General features: G+C 36.4%; 1 non-coding gene across 1 annotated transcript; it reads right to left on the reverse strand.

The window, feature by feature from the left end:
* Positions 1-9036: 9036 nt before the first annotated feature.
* On the reverse strand, positions 9037-9109 carry TRNAR-UCU (transfer RNA arginine (anticodon UCU)). Its single transcript has one exon. It is a non-coding gene; the product is annotated as a tRNA-Arg (tRNA).
* Positions 9110-10632: the final 1523 nt, after the last annotated feature.

The following is a 10632-nucleotide window of genomic DNA, read 5'->3' on the forward strand; positions in this document are numbered from 1 at the left end:
ATTCTGGGAAAAATATCTTTTGTCATGTTGGGGAGGAAAAAAATTTTCCTCTACCCTCCTAAGTTCTTATGGTTGGTCTAAGAATTAAAATGATGTGAGATAGAGTAATAGGTGAAAAACCAATTTAATTTTGTATATACAGAAAGATCATGAAAATCATGTTCAGAGAGTTACTAAAAGTAGGCAGCTTTGATATCTTTTTACATAAAGAAATGTTAAGTCTGTGAGGATTAGACAGCACAAAGAAGCTTAGGTTTGTGTGCCTAATTAGTGAGGAATTTAAGCGAAGTTTGGGCTTGGGGTAGTATATTATTAAAGAAGAAACATGGTTTGTTTATACAGGCTTCTCAGCCTGAATTCCCTATCTCTAGTGATAACGGTGTCTCTTGTTAGCTTCCTAGTGTAAGAAGGGTACCCTTCACACATGGGAGATTTATTTCCTTCATTCAGGGAGACAAAGGAGGGTCAAAGTGTTCTTTCTGAACCAGCTGCTTTTCAAGTAACTTTAATTCAAAAAAATCAATATGCCATTAAAGCATATTTTGGGGCAGCCAGCCCTGGGTCCCAACAATCAGAAAAGTTAAAAATTTCTGTGGATTAAAAATTCCATAAACAAATTACAATTTAAATGTAAAATTGAGAAAAGTATTTGGAGCACACAATAGAAATGGAGTGACTCTCTTTCAAATAATTATAGACTAATATCTTGATACAAAAAAATGAAATGTTCAAGTGACAAAAAAAGTCTTATCTCCAAATAAGAATAATTCAAATAAAACAGAAAGGAAGTAAATATTCCTTTATCACATTAGTAATGGTGAAAAGATTGACTTCACACTGTCACTGTCACAATGTTGGCATGTGTAGGGGAGGAAAAATTGTCCTTGACCCTCTTATGGTTCCTACCTGGGTCTGAAAATAAAACTGACAAAGATTAACAGGAGAAAAACATACAAATTTGTTTATGGGATACAAGAGCATTCATAGGGAAATGAAGACCCCAGGAAACAGTTAGACCTAAGTATTTTTATGCTAGGTTTGATAGAGTGTGCAGCTGTGCAGCAATATGGTAAGTTAAGGACTATGAGGAAACTGTAGTAAACTGGGGAAAACTTAGCAAGACCTGTTTGTTAGGATTCTTCTAGGTGTCCCCTGTCTTCAGAGATAAGGATGCTCCTTTCCTCCAAGTATAGGGAGAGCACCTCTCACATGAGGGTTTTATGACCTGTTTCTGGAGAGAAGAGCTAGAAGGGCTGGGTTGGAGTTGCGGGGAGAGGTGAGGAAGGTCAGCGTGACCTTCCTGATTTTACTGTGTTGGCTTAAAAAAAATGCACAACATGAGAGTTGAGAGTTAAGTTTTATTTGGGGCAAAATGAGGATGATAGCCCAGGAGACAGCATTTCAGATAGCTCTAAGAAACTGCTCCTGAGAAGCAGGGGGGAAGGTCAGTATATATGTGATTTTGGTGAAGGGGGAGTACACGCAATCGAGCACATATTTTTTTGCAGAAGGTTTCTGCTAGTCACGAGGAGCAGACGTCACCATGAAGGATTTTAGTGTTTTTCTGGATATGAGGAGATAAAAGAATTGGGCTCATAAAGTCGGCTTCTGAAAATATCTAACTATCTGAAGACCTATTCTGCCAGTTTTTCCCAGGGCACAGAGTGCCTCATTTCTGCTCTCCCCCCCGAACTCCTTTCAGGGGGTGTTGAAAGTCAGCAGCTGCAGCAGCACATGATTTAATCCTTGTAGAGGTAGATGGCAAGTGCCAATGGCGAGGGCCAATTTGTAGTTGACACCTGTTTTCTCAAACTCCTTCAGCTTAAAATATTCAATATCCCAAGGTGCTATAAGTTGTGGTAGCATTTCCTGAATCCCATCACAATGTAGGAGTGGAAACATTTCCCCTTCTTCCCTTTTAGGTTCTTTAGCTGGTACAATAATGAAATTGATATGACAGATTAACAGGAGAAAAACAAACAAAATTACATACATACAGAAGCCGCATAAAGATATGAACACACAAATGGCAACCAGGTAACTGAAGCTTATATAACATCCTGAGTTAAGGAAAGGAGTAGGGGTCTGGGGATGCAAAGAGGAGAAAAGCCACCTCAGAGGAGATGTTTAGAAAACAAAGTTTGCCCTGTTATGCAGATAAGTTTCATAGGTAAAAAGGTATCTCTGGTGTTAAAAAAAGAAACAACAGGCCCAAGGTGGAGTCATTTGCTCTGAGAAGAGCAAACCAAGACTTAATTGTAGTTTCAACCTCTTTCAGGAGTGGAATTTTAAACTAATCAGTCTGGAATTTCCTGGCCATCACTAGTGAGCTAATCTGCTTGAGACCCCCTGCCTTCCCCTAATGGAAGGTAACTTTGCCTGAAATAATCCACTCTTTTAACTTCCCTACACCACCTCCTTTCTGCCTATAAAAACCTTCCATTTTGTACAGCTCCTCAGAGGGCCTTTCTACTTTCCTAGGTGAGATGCTGCCTGATTTATGAATCACTTAGTAAAGCCAATTAGATCTTCAAATTAACTTGTTTGAATTTTGTTTTTTAACACTGGTAATAGCTCTCTTCCTGGTACAGGCCCCTTTCCAATGTAAATTTAGGCAGTTGAGGGGGAGGTGAAGAGCTTTTCCTGAATCTGCTGGGTTTTAATCTGTCTTTTCTTCATCTCAAAATAATCCTCATGCCAAAGTGGCATATTTTGGGATGACAAATCCTAGTCCCCTTCAAGAAGAAACTGGAGGAAAAAGAAAAATTGGTAAAATCTCTATAGAGGACAAATAATACCTGTCAACACATAAAATGCATACGCTGTGATTCAGAGATTTCATTTTTGTCTAATGAGTCCTCCATCTCTACTACCTCATATATTCACAGCATATATAAAAGACCGCCTACTGCAGAACTGTATTATCAAGACACTGAAGAAACTCTAAATTTACATCAGAAAGAGTCTATTTAAATACATTTTAGCATTTTTCTGCAACTGAATGAAGTAGTTTTGCATCTCCTGATTTTGAGTGCAAAACATTTCATAGTTGAGTTAAAAACCTTTTGGAATATAAAGTTGAGTGAGAAACTCTCAAATGCAGAATAATGCCTTTTATAAATAAGAGACACACAGTACTGATATACATATGTATGTATATGTCTGGAAGATTTTTGAAAGGACAAACAAGACAACTGTGATAATGTTTACCTCTAAAATACAGGATTATGGAGTATGGAACTAGTTAGAGGGAGCCTTTTCCTTTACTGAATATATGTACAATAAGAATTTTTACCCAGAGCAAGTTTTATTCTCATAATCACTCTTTGAAAAGCAACAAAGGTCCTTTTACTTCTAGGTATTACATAATAAATATGGCAGGTTAAAGCTTCCACTGACCATGACTAAAAAAAATTGGATATTTTACAAAATCATATTTTAAAGGCATCAGAAAACTATGGAAGCAACAATCACTAAATTGACTAAAATTTGGAGATTGAAGAACTGAGCAGATTATTGGTCACTATTTTTCCACTGTGGGCATTTGCTGTTTCTGGGCATAAAGGAAGGGCCACGTCTGGAGAAAGAGAAACCAGCAGAGCTTTTATTTATTACATGGTTCTGGTGTGACAAAACTGGAAATTAGGCCTCAAATACAGAGGCTTTATTATGATCCTATGTAGGAAGGTAAATAGCCAAGCTAAAAGCTTCAGAAGGGCAAAGTAAAATGTCCCGTGGGCTCAGAGTATTTAGGAAAAAGAGACTAGCGAGGAGGAAGGGCCTGCAAAATCAAAACAGAAAAGAAATGAAAGCTCTAAAAGGAGTGATGAGTTAACACTGAGGCTGTATGGTCCCTTTTAACCTGGGGGCATTTATTAATGCTGGATTCATCTAGAGTTTACAAATGTAGGTTGGACCTCGTTTAGAAGGCCACTGTTGGGGGCAAAGATCTGCAGAGATTTTGGCATTCATGTGAGGCTACAATGACAAAACTGGAAATTTGAAAGGCCTCCAAAAAACATTGCTATTTCCTGCTCAAGACGTTTACCAAATTTTGAAGCTGAAAATTTCTAAAGGGCAGAATTGAATCTTTAACAATCTTCCAGGCCAAGGAGACAAAGCTCTACCAAGGTTTCAGCTGAAAACAATGGAGGGACAATGCCATAAAATCACTGACGATGTAGAGGTAAACAACCTTATGAAAATTTAAATCCAGTAAAAATTAACTCAATCCCTGATTAGATTGTCATGACCATCCCTTCCCCCCCACATCATATACTATTAGCTTAATAGACAAAAGGTAGGCCACCTGTGGTAGAAGGTGGCCTCATTTGGAGTTTCTGTGGTTCTTTAATTAATAATGTTGGGTAAACAATAAAAATTATGACACATATAAAGACGCAAGATGATGTGACAGATGTCAAGAAAGAAAATAAAAGATGTCAAGCACCCTCACAGGTGATCAAGATACTGAAGTTAATAGAAAATACTTGAAAATAACTATGACTAGGGCTTCCCTGGTGGTGCAGTGGTTGAGAGTCCGCCTGCCGATGCAGGGGATGCGGGATCGTGCCCCGGTCCCGGAAGATCCCACATGCCGTGGAGCGGCTGGGCCTGTGAGACGTGGATGCTGAGCCTGCGCGTCCGGAGCCTGTTGCTCCGCAACGGGAGAGGCCACAACAGTGAGAGGCCCTCGTACAGCAAAAATAAATAACTATGACTAGAATGTTGAGTTTAATAGAGAAAATGAACAAACAAATAAATGACTGGATTATTTCATCTTAGAATTGGAATCTATAAAAATAATTAAATAGGCATTCTGAAACTGATAAATACAATACCTGAAATTAATAACTCAATGGATGAGTTTAACAGCAGATTGGACATCAATTCCAGAAATGGTTAAATAGGAGCTAGGTTAATAGAAAATACATAAACTGAAGTAAAAAGAGGAAAATAAAATGGATAAAAACAGATGACAGATTAAGAGACATGTTAGACATATTCAGAAGGTTGAACATATGGGTTGATGACTAGCATTTTTAGCAATAAAGTATTTTAAATTAAATATGTACATTTAAAAAATTTTATTTATTTATTTTGGCCATACCACGTGGCATGTGGGATCTTTGTTCCCCGACCAGAGATCGAACCGAACCGGCACCCCCTGCAGTGGAAGCGCAGAGTCTTAACAAATGGACTGCCAGGGAGTCCTTTACATTTTTTTAGACACAATGCTGTTGCACACTTAATTGACTACAGTATAGTGTAAACATAACTTTTATGCGCACTAGGAAACCAAAACATTTGTGTGACTTGCTTTATTATGATATTTGCTTTCTTACAGTGATCCGGAACTGAACCTGCAGCATTTCTGAGGTATGTCTGTAGTTCACTTATGTATGTTTAGAATTCTTAGAAATCATAACAGGAGAATAGTTTTATGGAGGAGCAGGCAGCTTTCTAGAGAAGACTTCTTTAGCACAAATGTAATATGTCAAGGTAACATATTTTGGGGTAGCATATCCTGAACACCGTAAACTTTTTTAGTGTGTATTTTGGGCTGCATATATTTGATAACCTCTTCATATGTCAATAATTTTGTAGTATATTTTGCAGTAGAATGTTTTGAATGATAAGATAGCCTGTTTTTTTTAAAATTTAACATCTACATTGGAGTATAATTGCTTTACAATGTTGTGTTAGTTTCTGCTGTATAACAAAGTGAATCAGCTATATGTATACATATACCCCCATATCCCCTCCCTCTTGCATCTCCCTCCCACCCTCCCTATCCCACCCCTCTAGGTAGTCACAAAGCACTGAGCTGATCTCCCTGTGCTATGCAGCTGCTTCCCACTAGCTATCTATTTTATGTTTGGTAGTGTATATATGTCCATGCCACTCTCTCACTTCATCCCAGCTTACCCTTCCCCCTCCCCACGTCCTCAAGTCCATTCTCTATGTCTGTGTCTTTATTCCTGTCCTGCCCCTAGGTTCTTCAGAACCATTTTTCTTTTTAGATTCCATATATATGTGTTAGCATACAGTATTTGTTTTTCTCTTTCTGACTTACTTCACTCTGTATGATAGACTCTAGGTTTTTTCATACTGCTCACACTTTACATCATATAACCTACTTATAACTTAGCTAAAAATATGTCTCCCCTGAATGGAATGTAAACTGTATGGGTACAGAGATTTTTGGGGGCTGTTTTGTTCACACTTCATCCCCAGTACCTAAAGAAATGCCTGGTAAGTAGTAGCTGTTCGACAAATATTAGTTGAATAAAATAATAAATAAATGAATGATTATTGATTGTAAGCCAAATGTGAAGTTTTTTTTTAAAGTTGATTGCATTCAGATGTGTCATGGTAAGTAGAAAATAACCACTTTGCCTCAAATACCAGGAATAGTTCATAAGAGGAAATTGGTAGGCAGAGATAGAGAGGTTGTAAGGAAGCTCACACCTGAAGAGACCCCTAGAAGCCCCAGAGGTCCCTCAGGGCACTTAGGCTTCTCAACAGCAGGTCTGTCTATCTTAGTGGAACCAAGGGTGATCAGGCAAGCTGTGCCAAAAGCACTTTAAATGCAGTCTCACTGTTGTATATGAAGTCAGGTAAATTATGTAAACTCTTGTCAAGTATGAAGCTGTATTACTTCATAGAACGTGAAACTGCAATATTTGTGAGAACTTAATTGTCAGCATACAAATCCCATACACTGCTTTAGGACTGTTACAAGGTGGATTTGATTATGTTAAAAAAAAGTGCTTATAATATTAAATTTGAATTGTTACTTGTCTCTATCAATTTTCCTATGGCCTCATATGGAAGATGTTGGGACAATTACAGAGTTTATTGTAATCAACTACTTACCAATGAAAGCCTTAAAGTAGTCTGAAGATAATTCAGACAAACTCTATCAGGAATTCGAACAGTTCAGTCAATAAAGGGAATAGAAGCTTATGCTGTTTCTCATGTCAAGTATATTTTAGTAACACTATTTTGAATTGGCAACTTTGCATAATAAGATTGATAAAAATTTGAGCAACATAAAAAAATGAATACAAAGTTATCATTTGGGTTCAAAATTTATGACTGTACAGTCTTGTGCTTATCTCTTTTGTTTATTTTGTTTTTATAACATTACTCCAAATGGGTTATATTTATTGTGCTTATCTAAGAAGATATAATTATATTTCCTGTAACTGCTCTAATTGTTTATTTATTATAATACAAAATATGACAAAATATATAATGTTTTGTGGTGAGTTTTTTCCCAGTGGTATTGATTGGCATGAATATATTTGGGATATAATTCATTTGCAAACTCTGGTATTTAATAATTTATAATTTTAATAATTTAATGATTTTTATTTCTGTAGTTTATTTCTTGCTGACTTTACAGTTTTAATAAAAACTACTTTGGACTTCTTATTCAAGATGGCAATTATATCCCACATATTTATCACTCCTTCTGCCCTAGTTCTTGTAATTAAAGGAATATAATAATTTCAGTAAACCCTGGATCAGTACTAGAAGTAGGGAAGGTTGCCAGCAACAAGCTCAAATTTCTAAAAGATAATAAAAGACATGATCAAAATATAGGAGTATTGCCATTACTTTGATATCCAGAGTATGCAAAGAAAAAAATCTCCAAAGGAGGTTATTCCAGGGAAAAGAAAAATAGGAGCTAATGGGTTGGAAGGGTAGATAGCAAACCTACTAGCATCAGCACAATGAGGAGTTGGCCATGTCCTTCACTTTAAGACTTAATCTTTCAGAAGACCCTTAGATAATCCTGCTTGCAGGCTAACGGGTTTTGGGAAATTGGCCATGTAAGTCATTCCTCTTGGAAAGAGAAGGGATTGATGCACTGTCACTAGTGTTCCTAGAGCATAATACTAGAAGTCTCTGTCCATTCCATCCCAAGAGATGATTTACACAGGTTGTAAACAAGGGCTGGAAATGGACATATATATTAATCTACAAAATTCTTATGTATCTCATTGTCCAGAAAGCATATATGCATACAACATTTTAATGATTCTATTGTAGAATAGGAAAAAGAAATCTGTCTTTCAGTGCCTTGAATGGAGATGAAATGTAAAATGTAAAAGTTGAATTTCATTATTGTGAATTAATACTACTCAGGAAAGTTTATAAATAAAAGCTGAGATCCAGACACTTTTCCCTTTCTAAGCAGTTACAGAATATGACTATGAAGCTTGACTTTGGGCTTGGCTTTCTCTTTGTCCATTCCTTCAATTTGGAGCACATAAAACACTACTGTGACTTCTGAAGAAAGAAAGAAAGAAAGAAAGAAAGAAAGAAAGAAAGAAAGGAAAGAAGGAAGGAAGGAAGGGAAGGAAGGAAAGGAAGGAAAGAAGAAAACTCACTAACAGAGATCTGAAAAGCATTGAAAATAATATCTGACCATTAATATTATATTAGGCTAAAAGATAAGGGAGTTGTATAAAAAGTTTGATATTTCTCTGTTTCTTGGTGTCTTGAGATTTTTATCTTATTCATTTTATAAATAGTCAATGAATTAGATGGAGGGGAACATAGAGAAGGAGGCAGTCCAGATTTTGACAAGATACTCAACTAAGGGAATGCGTAATAACTAAAATGAGATCCTTAGTTACAGTGGATTCCTAATGAGAACAAGCATGACAATTAAAGAAGTGTAGTGCCATGGCCATCATATATGGCTGGGCAGATTTTGCGAGGTGCTATACACTTACACTGCCAGAGTCACGCAACTCTGTGGCCCGGGGTGATGTCCCAGGTAATTTAGGGCTAACCCAGTTAAAATCAATTACAGAATATACATTTTGTTATAATATGTTACATGCATTCTAGAAAAATAAATCTCATATCATGCAATCTTTCACTAAAAATAACAAGGTTTATTGGAAAATAAGTTTGAAGCAGGTGATTCAAAACATATGCAACTTTGTAACTAGTGCACTAACAAGAACAATAACAATTTTTTTATTTTTTTTGGCCACACAGCATGCAGGATCTTAGTTCCCTGACCAGGGATTGAACCCATGCCCCCTGCAGTAGAAGTGCAGAGTCCTAACCATTGGACTACCAGGGAATTCCCTAAAAACAATAACAATTCTAACCAAGATAGTACCACAGTTAAAGTGCTCAAGAGGATATTGCATCCATAAAAAGGAAAGAATTTGAGATCAGAAATAATATTCAGATTAAAAAATTAAAATATATGCTCAGTTAATAAAATGTTGGGTATTTCAGAACATGAAATCAGTAAATCAAAGTTCAGTTTAAGGGACTTCCTTGGTGGCACAGTGGTTAAGAATCCGCCTGCCAATGCAGGAGACATGGGTTTGATTCCTGGTCTGGGAAGATCCCACATGCCATAGAGCAACTAAGCCCGTGTGCCACAACTACTGAGCCTGGGCTCTAGAGCCCGCGAGCTGCAACTACTGAGGCCTGCGTGCTCTAGGGCCTGCATCCTGCAACTACTGAAGCCCACATGCCTAGAGCCCGTGCTCCACAACAAGAGAACCCACCGCGATGAGAAGCCCATGCATTGCAACGAAAAGTAGACCCCGCTCACCACAACTAGAGAAAGCCCACACGCAGCAATGAAGACCCAACAAAGCCAAAAGAAAAAAAAATTCAGTTTAAAAAATTATGCTAGCACTTGGAAAAAAGGGATGTGTAAATGACTATCATGAATAAAAGGATGAGACATGAAAAAAATGATAAAAAACATCTAAAATGTATATCATAGGGTCCTAGAAGCATAAAACAGAGTACATGGCTCAGAACAAACAATAAGAAATTATAGAAAAAATTTCCCTATAGCTATATAAAGTCTTTTCAAACTCAAAAAACCTACCAAGTACTATAAAAAATTAAGGAAAAGAGATCTACATGTATACAGTATTGAATTTTAAGAATGAAGTAAAATTCTACAAGCATTAAAAAAATAACCTGTCAGGAAATTTGGGTAGCAGATATGTAGGTTTGAGGGGAGAATATTTTTATCTACGAATTCTATGCCCAACTAAACTATCATTTATGTGCAAGGGTAATAAAGAGATAGTCTCAGATTTGCAAAAACTCAGAAAATATACTAATAATTACTCTTCCTGGAAAAATATTGTTTAAATAGTTTTAGAAAACTGAAAATGGAAATAAATCAAGAGTTTAAGAAATAGGGACAAGTTATCAGAGCCATCACTGAAACCAGTAAGCTTTGAAATTAATGGATGATGTATAAAGGTTATAAAATCAATATTAATGGCAAAAACTCTTCAATATAGAATCTAAGTAATGTACAAAATAAATCAATAATGTGAATATCAGTTGCTGAGATTATTAACAAAAACTAGGTACAAGGAAAATACAAATGAGGGTCTAAAACCATTATCCATATCTCATGTTACATATGAGAAGGGAATAAATATTTTTACATTCGTGTTGGAAATTAAACCAATTCATGTAAATACTGAAAAAGAGCTGGTGAAATGTAATATATCAAAGAAATACAATTCGTCAAGTATGGAAGTAACAAGTTGCCTAAAATAATCAAGAAAGTTATTTAGAAAGCATAAATGCACTTAATTGGAACTAAGAATGTGGACATAA

Source organism: Delphinus delphis, chromosome X (assembly GCF_949987515.2).
Source record: "Delphinus delphis chromosome X, mDelDel1.2, whole genome shotgun sequence".
Taxonomy (NCBI): domain Eukaryota; kingdom Metazoa; phylum Chordata; class Mammalia; order Artiodactyla; family Delphinidae; genus Delphinus; species Delphinus delphis.